Source organism: Camelus ferus, chromosome 2 (genome assembly GCF_009834535.1).
Source record: "Camelus ferus isolate YT-003-E chromosome 2, BCGSAC_Cfer_1.0, whole genome shotgun sequence".
Taxonomy (NCBI): domain Eukaryota; kingdom Metazoa; phylum Chordata; class Mammalia; order Artiodactyla; family Camelidae; genus Camelus; species Camelus ferus.
The window spans coordinates 41,401,158-41,414,840 of NC_045697.1; the positions used below are offsets into that span (position 1 = coordinate 41,401,158).

General features: G+C 36.6%; 1 protein-coding gene across 3 annotated transcripts in view; it reads left to right on the forward strand.

Moving 5' to 3' along the window:
* Positions 1-13,683, forward strand: part of MAPK10 (mitogen-activated protein kinase 10) — a 441,743-nt gene that overhangs the window by 116,873 nt on the left and 311,187 nt on the right. For 2 of the 3 annotated variants that reach the window (XM_032498595.1, XM_032498590.1), the window contains one exon: positions 2,852-2,918. The exons of the other annotated variant lie outside the window; for it this stretch is intronic. The gene's annotated coding sequence lies outside the window, so the exon portion shown is untranslated. The remainder of the gene's footprint in view (positions 1-2,851; positions 2,919-13,683) is intronic. 3 annotated transcript variants of the gene reach the window in all.

Below are 13,683 nucleotides of genomic sequence, written 5' to 3' on the forward strand. Positions count from 1 at the left end.
TTCTCATCCCTCAATAAATGGGTTGGTGTTATATTCCAAACAGAACACGCTGTGCTAAAATCCCAAATTGGCCTACCCAGTGCTGTGCTTCTTTTTCAGATGTGCAAGGTGAATAACTTGCTCTTTAATTTGAAGAGGATCGTTGAGCGTGACCTGGGTCACTGGACCCTTAAATGTTTTACTGATGAGATAGGCCCTTAAATCTTTGCAAGGTTTATCTCCTACCCTCTGGAACACACTAATTTCACTGTGGCACTCAGAATACTTGCCGCTTCTTGCTAATCAGGTCTGATCTGTATGATATCATCATTATAGTAAGTTTATGTGACGCTCTATAGAATGTCCAGATGGTCCAGGTGCCTTTATTGTAACAGGCAGCAGGAGGTTTATAGCCCTAGGTCAAGACAATGAATTAATATTTTTGTCCATCTCATGTGAGTGAAAATCATGAGACATGAGACAGATTTGGCCAGGACTCCATTTACTATCTCATTTCCATAATGACACCAGATATCAGCATCAACTCAGACCCTGTGTACAACAGCCCTCAAAAGATCTGGGAATTCTCTTTCCCCAGGATATCATTAACTGAGTGAACTACTGTAGTCCTTTGGGGGTAAGATTGGGAAATTACTGCTATATACATTTTCTGTAGTCTTTTACAATCCTTCCTAATGTAGTCCCAGCCTCTACTTAAGTGAATGAGTTCTAGGTCTGGGAATTGGTTCTGAACTGGAAATTGGACAAAGGGTCATGACTTTCCTGTTGGAGGTCTGACTTCAGCTTTCTGCTCATCCACTCATGATCTCCTTTGATTACATAAATTAGAGGTTATCCTTATTGTCTGTCTGTTTATTTCCTCCTAGGAACCCTATGTTTTATTTGCTGACTCCATTGATCCCTGTGAGTCAGGCCATCTTGTCCTTGCTGCCCGTCATGGTAATTATGCTTTTCTGGCATCTGAGGGTTAAGTGCCACCCTTAGACTGGCTCTTCTGGGAGCTTATCATCCCTGCTGCGAGAGTGAGAGCAGCTCTGTAACGGCACCTCCTGTTACCAGCTCCAGCTCTCGGAAGGCGACCAGTCCCCAGTCAGCTTCTTAGACATACAAATCTCTACTTAGAGTTTGCTCTCTGAAGATTCAGTCTGCAGTACTGGGTTAAGCCAAATTAAACATAATTTCTTTACAGAGGGTTTTTAAATGTCTTTTATGCCAAAATGGAATGTGAATTTCCATTAACAGTATATAACATTTTGAGTAAAACCCCTATTTAACTATTTTGTCATCGAAATTTCTTTAACTCCCAAACTGGCAGTTTCTTGGGCCCTGATGTTATTAACACTATAGGTGAAAAATATCTCAAAATGTTATTTTTAGACTTATAATTCTCTAGTTATGAGCATGTTTTTACATCATTTTTATGTTTGTATTTCCTTTTCTGTAAGCTGTTCATTGTTTGCTCATTTAAAAAAATTAGTTGTTAGTCTTTTGTTGATTTATAGAAGTTCTCTATAGATGGTTGGAATTAGTTCTTTTCCTAATATGATAGAAAATACTTTTTCTTGATTGTTATTTGACATTTGAAGTTAAGAACTTTTTTTACTTTTTTTTCTCTTTCCTTCCTCCTTTCCTTTCACACTCCCTCCTTTCATTCCTCCTTTGTTTTCTTTATTTCCTATCATATTTCCTATCCTAAGCCATTGTAATAACCTTCTAATGGTAATAACCTGGCTTTCATTCTCATCCTTGTCAGTTTTTTATTCATACAACAGCCAGAATGATTTTTAAGAAGGGCACATGTGAATATGTCACACCCAAGGTTTCAGATACTTCAGTGGTTTCTTGATGCTCTTAAGATGAGGCGCCAAGTTGGTTTATAAGTCTTCTGTAATCTGGGCTCTCACCTACTCCTGTAGCCCTATCTTTAGCCACTTCCTTTCTTTTCCTCTAATGTGTCAGGCCTCGTTGCCTTCAGAGCCTTCACAGGTACTGTCACCCACCTGTCCCTCTTCATGTCCCTGCAACTTTGCCTGGGTAATTGCTTGTTCTTCAGAGCTTATCTCAAATGGCACTTCTGTAGGGGCAATTTTTCTACCCCTCAGATTGGGTCTCTGTTATATACCTTTGCTGCATCCTGTAATAACCTTTGTAGTCCCTCAGCCAGCTACAGAGTATACATAATTAACCATTTGTTTAGTCAACTGTTTGTATCTCCTGCAAGATTCTAATCCCTGTGCTGTCAGGAGTTCTGTCTCTCTCCTTGGCCCTCTTTTTGTATTCCCAGCACTTTACAAAGGGTCTGGCACTGAGTAGATGTTCAATAAATAATTGTTTAAAAACTATTGATTGAAGGAAAGAATGATTGAGTTTTGAGAATTAGGCAGTAGAAAAATGAAGATTTTTAGTACTATGCTGATACATTTACATTTTATGCCATGGAAAATGAGGAGTCATTAAAGTATTTAATAACAGAGATTAGTTTTAGTCTTGTTCTATTCTTCCCTCTCTTCCTGCAGTGTTGGATTTTCAATCAATAATTATTTCTTGAGTATTCTTTATATGACTAGGGATCCGCATGGGTACATAGTAGGGCATCTGTAATTCCTTAATCAAAATAGAATGCATTTTTTCCTCTGTTGGTTTAGGGAATTGATTTTAAAATTATATCTGACTTTTTTCTATTATTTTATTTTAAGCAAATAATTCTTAGAAGAGAGTTACTATTTCTTCTCAATACTCTCCCAATCCTCCCCAAAATTTCAGTGGTCTGAGCCATAATAACAATGTTTTATTAAACAGGTTAACATCACTGTATTAGGGAATTACATCTTTTTGTTTTGTTTTGTTTTAGGGAATTATAGATTTTAATGGTAATGACATGCTCATTGCTACTTTTGTGAAGAGAGGAAAACACCCATGTAAGTATCAGGTCTTGAAGAAAAAAGATCTATTTTTTGTCTTACACTTTTTAACCTAGAAATTATTAGATGATGATCTAATAATAAACATGATAATACTAATAATAATAACAGAATAATAAGCAGAAAAGATATCTCTGTGCTTCTTTACAGAATGGCTCTGTAATTTCTGTTTTAATCTCAGTACTTACTTTTGTTTACATAATGCTTTTCATGTTCAAATTATTTACCAAAAATTAAGTAATTAATTATAATACTAGACCATGCAAGGCAGATAAGAATTATCTTCATTTTACAGATTAAGTCAACTGTACCATATTCCAAGTGATTAATGTTTTAAAATTTCTAATACCAAATGATCTCTGTTCCTCTGGAAGCATGTGGAAATCCAAATTTACATAGTAATTATGTGTTCAATTGTGCTGTGAGAAAGCAAGTGGCAGGCCCAGATAATCCTCCAAAAAAAAAAAAAATACTGGTAACATACAAAAGAGTTTTTTATTCTTGTTGAATCGTAATATTATTCACATATAGTAGTTCCCTTCTTGGAAGTCCTCTAAAGCTAAAACAAAAACAAAAACAAAAACCCAAAATAAAAAGCCTTGATAAATACTTTTTAATGTATAGAATCAATGCAGTGAGATGGTTCAATTTGCATCCTGACAAATGAAAAAGAAGCCACAGTCTATTTGGAGATAAGAATGATGCCCAGCCATTTCCTTATCGTTTGGTACATACATAGTAGTACTGGGCTGCATCCTGGTTACTATTAGTACTCCTTCTGCAAGAAGAAAACTTTTGTGAAGAGAATTTATTGAAAAATAAGTAATGAAATATTGTTGAGAATAATTCTTTAGCTTTATATTGTGGAAGGACTCTGATAAACATGCCATTTCTGTTTTTGAGAAAACATAATACTTTTTCTCTTTTTCATGGCAGAGAGACAAGTTATAATTGTTAGTGAAAAAAATGAGGAAAGTGTTTATCTATCGATCTGTCATCTCCTCCATACTGTGTTCTACCATGTTCAGAAGGAAGGCCATCCCCATTCAAAAATAGAAAAGGAGGGTGTCTGGTTGATGGTATTTTAGTTCAGTGAGAACAGTTTCTTCAGCACTGTCTGATATTGTGCAAAAGTGCCAGATATATCATTATTTATAGATTCAGGGACTTCTATTTCTGATGATATGGTGTACCAGATGTCTTGAGTAACTCTTCTTGTAAAGAACATCTCTAAGTCCTGGAAAAAAATTTTAAAAATTGTTATTTAGATGAGTCATCAGGAAAATAAGGGAAATTATGGGAGAAATGACAAGAAGGCATGCATCAGAGGGCAAGAGACAGTCAGAGTCACTTTAATGAGCTGTGAAAGGGTTATGGGAGACTAGTCTTGGGACTTGTGCAAGGTGGAAGATTGGGCCATAAAGCTAGATCCTCCACATCCTCAGTGGTGGACCAGAAAAAACCCGGCCTTCTGGAGGGTGATGTAGGGATTCTTGTCTATCTCTACCATGGCTCTGGGAAAAGCAGGGGAAAATATGTCTCTTGAGACGTCTCCATGAGGCCTGCCCTAACATGTTTTTTAAAAATTTTCCCAAATCCATACTATTTATGGATTGAAAAACCTTTGGCTAAAAACTAAAGTACTCTCCGGCTTCAAGTGTTTTTATGCCCCAAGCAAAATCAAAGGCAAATCTCTCTGAAGACATTCATTATAAACCCAGGCCTCAATGCAGTCCCTCAGGGAAAATTCCTATGCATATGAGCTGACAATAAAAATCATCAAATACATGCAGAACCATGAGCAAGAGCCAGTAAAAATGTCAAACTACATAATCAGACCAACAAAGGCTGAATATTGGAATTTATCAGATGCCAAATGTAAGTATGAATATTTAATATTTTTAAAGAAGATGCAGGATATTATCATAAATACCATAGGAGACAATAATCTGCCAAAAAGAACCAATTAGATTTTTAAAAAAGAACAAGAAGAGCTTCTGGAAATGATACATATAATTATTTGTGAGAAGCCTGAAGGACTGTTTACACAGCAGATTTGACATGATAAGGAAGGAAATAGTGACCTGTAACATGCCCTGAAGAAGAGAGGTATAAAATTGGAAAGTATGAAAGAGAGGTACATGATACGTGTAAGACCGAGTAAGAGGGCATAATATATATCTAACTGCAGTGTCAGAGACTACAGAAAATGAAGATGAGGCAATATTTTAAAGAAATAATAGTGAAGATTATACAAAAATGATGAAGGGTGTGAAACTCAAATTCTAGAGGCTCACTGAATCCCTAGAAGAATCTTTAAAAGTAAATCCACACTGAGATCTATCCTAGTGCAACTGCCAAGCCTCAAAGACAAGTGAAGATCTTAGAAGCTGCATGATGATGACTTAGTTAATTTCTTCATAGCAACAGTAGGAGCCAGAAGACATTGTAATAAAACTTTTAAATAGCTGAGATAAAATTATTGTTCATCTCGAATTCTCTGCCATGTAAAACTCTCTCAAGAACAATTGTAGAATAGGTGTTCATTAGAGGAAATGCTAGAAGATTTACTTTGAGAAGCTGCAAAATCATCTTAGGAGGAAGAGCTGAGAAGAAAAGGTGAGCAAAGACAATGGTAAACATGTATGAAACTCTAAATAACCAGTGAGCATGTTAACCATCAATAATGATGTCCAATTTGTGGAGTAAAAAAGGTAAAGGTGAATTAAAATACTGGAAAAAAGAAGCTTTCAAGATGAGAAGGTGTAGCTTGAGTTAAAATGAGGAGGGAAAAAGTGTTATATCATCAGATATTAAGATAAATACCCATTTTATATTTTAGGGTAATTACTAACATAACAATTAGAGTATAAAATTTCCAACATATTCAAAAGAGAAATATGAAGTAAGAGATATATTTATGTAAATTAATTCAACTCTTTAAACTGTCAAAATATACTAGAGAACTTTGTGCAATTTGTTTTTCACATATCAAGGCAAAATATTTTAACCCTCTTTCTCTTCTGCCACCTTTTCCTCTCTCCTTCCTTATTTTCTTTAATTATTCCCTGGGCATCTGATATGTAATAGGACTTAGGTAGGTACTATGGATTCAGAGATAAATAAGACAGTTTGTCAGTAGTTCAAAGTCCACCTACTCTTTAAAGGAAGGAATATTCTGATGATACAAAGAAGTGATAATTTTCATCCATGGGAACATAAGTGGAGCTTCAAAGAGGGCAACTATGAGAAACAAGAGAAGATTAAGAGGGTACAAGACCCTGAGCTGCTAACACAGCTCTAAATTGCAGTTATGAGGGTGACATAGACAGTTTTTATTGACTTGGAAACCACATTTGTTCATTTAATGCAGCTTTAATATTTTCCTTAAAAAAGTGGTCAAGTTAAAAAATGAAAAAACTTAAGTATCAATTTTTGGTAGATTTTTTTCCTTCCCCAGCATTTATAGACTATTTATTATGTGCTGAGTACTATATATACATTGACCTACCTCATCCTCTCAAAGGACATATGAGGTAGGTACTATTACTGTCTCTGTTTCAAAGGTGGGGAAGCCTAGGCTGAACTGGGCAAAGTGATTGCAAAGAACTAACCAATTCCAGAACATAGATTGTAAGTGAACAGGAAGGGATCTGTGCTCAGATAAGTGTGGTCCATATACAGGACAAAAGAAAGCCAAGCAGGCAACTTGTCTGATGGCTTTTTCAGTTTCTTTATGTGTCTGTAAAGGGGAGCAGCAGTATGCAACATTTCCCAAACGTGTGAAACTGGTATGTTTGACCAGCACAACATGGGGGGTGCAATCCAAATGCAAATTTATTTTTGTCTTTCACCATGTCTCTAAATTTTCTTCAGGGTAGTTGTATTTCCCTAGCCCCTGGATAAAGACTTGACAAGGCTAGATTGTCTGGTCGCTCAGTAGTAAAATCTTTAATTTACTTTTGGTTGGAAACAGCATCTTAGGTCAGTTATTAAAATCTTCTTCCCTCCCCAAGCTGGGACTGGCTGCCTGGCAGCATCCATCTCTCTCTGACTCTCTCTGTCTCTGTCTCTTTCTTTCTCTCTGTCTCTGTCTCTGTCTCTCTCTCACTAGCTGCTTTTGTAAGATCTTCCTGCAGTAGGAGCAGGAGGAGGGAGGGAGGGAGAGAAAGGGGACAGGAGATTTTTTTTATTTACCTTGCCATAGCATGGCTTCATGCTTTCTGAGTCTGGCAGACGTCTCATGCTGGATCTTTCTCTCCTGGGTGCTTTGGAAGCTTCCCTGCATCTTTTCTGACACAGGCAATGATGCTCTGTTTTTCCTTCTGCAGCTTCCCTCTCAGCCTTGGTTTTCTGCTGATCTACTTTAGATAGACTCACTCTGTTGTCCCCTATCACTCTTCTAGATGGTCCTCTTGCCAAGTTTAATTGGCTGCAGGCCACTTTTTTTTTTTTTTTTTTCAGGTGGCCCACTTCTGCAATTCATCTACACCTTGAAATGTCTCAGCATATCTTTTGGCTTGACAGACTTGGGGTCTGGAGGCCAAGCCAAGGAAGCCACTTCTTTTTCCTGCCAGAGGAGCCAAGCGTGGGTTCATGCTTAATGGCTCTTTCAAGTGAGAATCACCCTCCGGTTCACTTTGTGTGCCCAGCTGCGGGGGTCACATACTATGCTCTCTGACTAATATTGTTAAAACCCCTTTCATAAACGTGCAGTAAAGAACAAGCACCTCTCCATCCTTCTCAGTTCTCTTTGGTGATGATGGGGAGTAGACATACAATCTCTCTAAGTAAATCCCTCTCTCAAATCTTTATTCTATTTCATCGACTTTAAGAGACCATCTATATTAGTTATCTGTTGCTGCATAACAAGTTATTCCCCCAATTAGCAGTTTCAAGCAACAGACATTTATTAACACACACAGTGTCTAAGGGTCAGGAAGCCTGGAGCAACATAAGGTGATTCTAGTTCAGGGTCTGTCTTGAGGTGATAGTGAAGGTGTCAGCCAGGCAGCAGTCACCTGACACTTTCTCTGGGGCTGGAAGATCTGCTTCTAAGATGGCTTACTCATGAGCTTATTGGCAAGAGGCTTCAGTTCCTTGCTGGCTGTTAACAAAAAGCCTCAGTTCCTTGCCATGTGGAGTCTCCATAGAATTGTTCATGACATAGCAGCTGACTTCCTCAAAGTCCAAAGTGAGCGATATGAGAGATACAAAGACAAAAACAACAGTGTCTTTTATAACCTAATCTTGAAACTGACATTCTGTCACTTTTGCTATATTCTATTGATTACATAGACCACCCTAGGACAGTGCGGGAGGGGTCTTTCCAAGGCTCTGAATTCCAGGAGGTAGGGATCACTGGGAGCCATCTTGGATGCTGGCTACCACACTATCTATTGTAAATGCACCATTTATTTTATGGACTACTAAGAAAAAAAGTCAAGCATTATGATATGAAATCAAATGTAAGGCATATGTAATTTCAGAAATGTTAAAAGGTAAAAGAACTGAGTCTTAGAATTGATGACATGCAGAAAAATCTCTCTTATTGGTAAGGATATTTTGAAGTCCTAAAATTGATTCCTGATTATTTTTATTGAAACTGCATCCTGGTCTAGAATATTGCTTTGGAATTTTTGTTGTATCTTGTATACTTCAGTTGAAGCCACCAATTTATCCCATCCTCCTTCCGCCCACTCCACCTTTTTTCTTGAACCATTCTCATGCACTAATTTTCTGCTGAATGCCTTTTGGGACTATTGTTCTAGTTTAAATGCTAGTTAGTCCTCTCTGCTTGTTTCTGTGGTTTAAATCCCTTTATTGTTAAATGTTATCAGAGTGTCAACATCATGCAGATTGAAGCAGGACACAGATAGTCTTTAAGTGGCTTTGTGATCTCATTTCACAGAGGGGATAAATTATAGGAAATATAATGAAAATATCTACTCAACTGGATGGCAGAGCAAACTTTTTATTTTAAATAAGCAATTTGAAAAATTAGTTCAGATATTTAAATTACATCTTTGAGAATCTGATGAACTATATAATTTTTAAAAAATTAAAAAAATTGAAGTATAGTTGATTTACAATATTGTATTAGTTTCTGGTTTATAGCATACTGATTCAGTTATATGTATATATCCTTTTTCATATTCCTTTTTATTACAGGTTACAAGAAGCCATTGAATATAGTTCCCTGTGAATTATATAATTTTTAATGCAGCTTATTTAAAAATATTTACTTAGGTGAATTCAGGTTAATCATTGTTTCCATTTTAATATTATCCATCAATATAATTTGATACTTTAAAACAACAGCAATGTTCAAACATATTTACACTGAGTATTTATAACTATTTTTCAAATTTTAGAATGATTTACAGAGGAGGGCATGTGCATAATTGAGAGCATGGACTCTGAAGTCAGGCAACACTAGGTGGAATATAGATTCTGTTAATTACTAGAGGTATAATTGAGCTCCTGTTAACCCCTTTGAGTTCCAACTGCATTTTCTGTAAAGTAAGAATGATGTTAGCTACTCTATTAAGAAGTAGTGAAGATTAAACAAAATAGTATATGTAAAGTCCTTGCCTATTGACTGGCACATAGTGGCCCCCAACAAATGTAGTTATTCTATTATTTACCAAGAGGCAAGGGAGAATTTTATGTGTTGTTCTGACTTCATATCTGTTTGAGGTTTTAAGAGCATCTAAAGAGAAAGTGGGAATTTGGGTGTTAGGCAAAGTTCATACTCTGCCTGCACTTTTATTCTGAAAAAGACTTGAAAATCCAGTCTGCAGTGACTGACAAATTATTTTGAATACAAGTGCTTTAAACATCATAATAAAAAATTAGACGAAAAATTAGATGACATTAATTTTCAAGACAAGGGAATCTAAATATATTTAAAGAAAAGGGAAATTTTAGCATTATACTTGATAAACAGTATATATGACAAACTTGACAGTATTATAATATATCATAAATAGGAATAATGAAACATACAAAATAATGAAAACATACAAAATAACCAACATTAATTTATTCCTTTAGGCTAAACAACAAGAGGCTAAAATACTGAAAAGGAAAGAAATACAGAGATTTTTTTTGAAACAAATATTTGAAATGCAGGAATTTTTAGCATGGTTTAGTTTAGACTGAGTCTAGAAAAAAATCATTTATTTGTGACATATATTTAAAACATAGCTCTGTGACATCACTGTGGAAAAAATGAGTTCAAGAAGTGAAGGGAATCCATAGATTAAGCAGACTGCTTAAGTTGTAAGGCTGGTTGGTTTTGAAGAAAGATCTTAGAAAAACTGAAAACTCCAACAGACAAAATAGGTACATTTTTAGTAGTCTAGTGAAAATACCAAAGTCTGAATTTCTCTTTATTTGGAAACTAGAAAAATACTTGGAGTCATTTTGTATATTATATATATGTATACATATATATATTTTAAAACTTTTAAAAATTAGCTAACACATGCAACTTCCAGTATTTCAAGATTAGAAATAATGTTGGAATGAATATTCATTTTGTTTTAAGACTTCCACTGTATTATCTACTGTTAAACCAACAAGCAATGTTATGGGAAATTAAATTCTATTAGGAAAAAGCGGGATTTTATCAGTCCTTGTTCTTGTTGACCTCTTTGCTGTTTTCTGCGCCTCTAAGTCTTGATTGTTGCTTTTCTTGTCTTTCACTATCTAAATGCTTACTTGCCTCTGTCACTCCTCTATCTCCTTGCTGGTTATGCTTCTTTCTGCTGACTCTGAATGTGGACTTAGTCCTTGACACTGCTGTTTCCTCACAAGAGTCTTTCCTTAGAAGGCTCATTGAGAATCTCCTTAACCCTCTACCCTGGCTGTGACATTTTCCCCTGAGATTTATTTCTTCACCTCTATTTGCCAGCTGAACGTATTTCTCACGGCCGGTTATGTTGGAGTCTCTGAAGTCAGCTTTAGCTATTCTCTTTCCACTGTCTCCAAATCAAATTAGTCACAATTCCTCTTTTCTGATTCATCGTCTCAGATTAGCAGGAGTCCAAAGCCCTGCTGGTTTTGTAAACATAAAGATAGAATGGGCTGGTGCAGGTGGCCAAGCATAATTCAATAGGTGGCTTCCTGTGGTGAGGGCCAAACTGGGAGCAGGGAGCCAGCCTGATCAGAACTCCTTCCCAAAGTGCTGGGCAGAGTATCAGAATCTAAGATGAGGCAAAGCAGTGGAAACAGGGAATATAAGACTTTAAGAAATGGGTCTGAAGTGGAGGGTGGGAAGTGAAGTCTTCTAGAATTCCACAAGCTGTCAGAATATCACCATGGGTACTTTTATAAGGCATCTTTAGCCTCATAAAGGGAAAGCTGTCTTAGAAGCACTTCCTTTTTATGAATATCATAACAGTCCCCCAGTTGGGTTGTGGAGCTCACAAGTCTTCAGTACATCTTATATATTACTCTTAGATTTTGATCCCTGAAACGATCTCTTTTCCTGTGCTTCTTCCTCCTTCAAAATTTTATTGACTTTCTTTTTCCCACAGACAAAATGCTTTGCCAGGCAACGGAAGCCTCCCAGATCTTTTACCCACTTCTTATATGCGGGTCCACATTCCAGGAAAACCAGGCTACTTAATACTCAGGCTATGCAATAAGGGATGTCCGCACCATTCTCACACTCTTCCTATATTATTCCTGTCACAAAAAATAACATCTACAATTTTTTGATGAATGTGAGCCTCCAGATTTTCTTTTTTTTCTTTTTAAAAGTAGAGATAGAAACACTTTATTATTGAATAAGCATTAAACCAGAATGTGATGTGCATCACTGGCAATACTCTAAGACGTTGCAAAACAGACAATGCATGTATGTGTGTAGCCAAGTAGATATGACCTGCTACACGCATGCTTTCATGATAAACAGTAAGTAAGTATCAAGAGGACTTGATAGCACCATTTGTCACACACAGTTCATCCCACCTTCACCGGATTATTGGGGTGACTATCTGTTAGCTTATGGGCTTCATCTAGAGGAAAATCTAACTTCTCATGTCTTTATGACATGAAGGAGTTTTGCCAGTTGGAATAAGGAACCCACTGAAGTCAGTCTCCTACCCTTCCTTGGGAACTGGGAGAAGGAGGAGCTTCTGCCTTGATGTATACATTTCAGAAAGATGGCTCCCAGGTTCTTGAGAAAGACATTCATGGTTCAAAAAACTGGGGGAAAAAAAAAAGCCAGCTGACAAAAGGCCTGTCTGGTCTTCAGTGGGATATACATATTAAAGAGATGAGAGAAAGCACTTAGAAGTCTTCTAAAGTAAGTACTCTGAGAAAACAGAGGGGGAGAAATCTTTTTCCCTATTTTCAACAGGGAGAATGAAGCCTCTTCAAAAAATTGTGTTTGAGTCACGTGGAAATACAGCGTGAGACTGTGTTTTCATAGCACAGAGCCACACAGCCCAAAACACATTGCCGGGTGTGCAACAATGACACTCCAGCACAACCTGGAGGCACACATGTGCAGACCAGGGGGCCCTGTGTGATGTATGTGTGAAACTGACACATTTCTGCACAGCCTGGGACACCTCACATACACCCTGGGGACCTAGTGTGAAAGGTGCAGGATGCTGCCATCATGTCAGATATGACAGATGTGAGGTCTCCAGGTTTTCTAGGCCATGTTAAAAGCTGTCTATACCTTCTGTAATCTACCACCTAACTGCCACAATCATTAGTAAGGACATCCATCACTCCTACAAGAGCCACTGCCTACATTTGTTAATTTTTATTATATGCTAAGTTCTTTACATACACTAACTGGTTTAATTCTTATTTAATCCTTATTTATTATTCCTTCTGAACATTTTTATCAATAGGGCATAAGTAACCTATCCAGGCTCATTGTCCTGGTACAACCAAGTTCTGCCTGCCCTCATGCTTTCCTTTTATGCCTTAATCCCTTTATCATCTAAATCCTGTGGTTGGTTGGTTGTTGACTGCAAACATGTATATATTCTGTGTACCTACCTGGATGTTTTGCTCATCATACAGAGAAGCCCTTGTCTAAAATTCTTTAGGCAATCCTCAGAGCTTAAAGATAGTGTCACATGAGTGACAGATGCTTAATCATTATTTGCTGCTGTTTATGTCAATGCTCCAGTGTTTCTAGGATGAAAAGGCAATCAGAAAGTTGGCTATTTAAATTATCTTCTTCCATTTGTATTTTTTAATAGAAATATTTGTATGATAATAATGAGAAAAATTCTTACAATGTCACTAACCCAGCATGCTTTTTTCTCCCCCAGTTGCTTCTGTAGGTAATACACATTTTACCCTAAGCTATTTTGATTTCATTGTGATACTAATGTATATGTAAGTACTAAAAGGGGAAATATATACCATATTCATTTTAGTTTTATGCATTTCTGAAGTGAGGGTCCGGGAAAGGAGTTGATATCTGTGGAAAAGAATGAAGCTAATGAGAAAATAAACGTCAGTTTTCAACCTTCACAAAGTACATTAGCAAATAACAACAAAGGCTGGGGAAAGAATTAAAATTCATTACAAAAAGTCTCTTATGCTTTTCTTAATGTGTTTCTCTTCCTAATATAATTCCTGTTTGCTAAGATTTTCCAATTTTCATTATCTTAACAGGCTGTTCTCATTTTGATAACACTCCCAGTTGAGTTTCATATAACCTCCCGTGCATCATATACCTTTAAAACTTTTCACCTTTTTGTTTATATGCCTGCCAGTTTGTTTT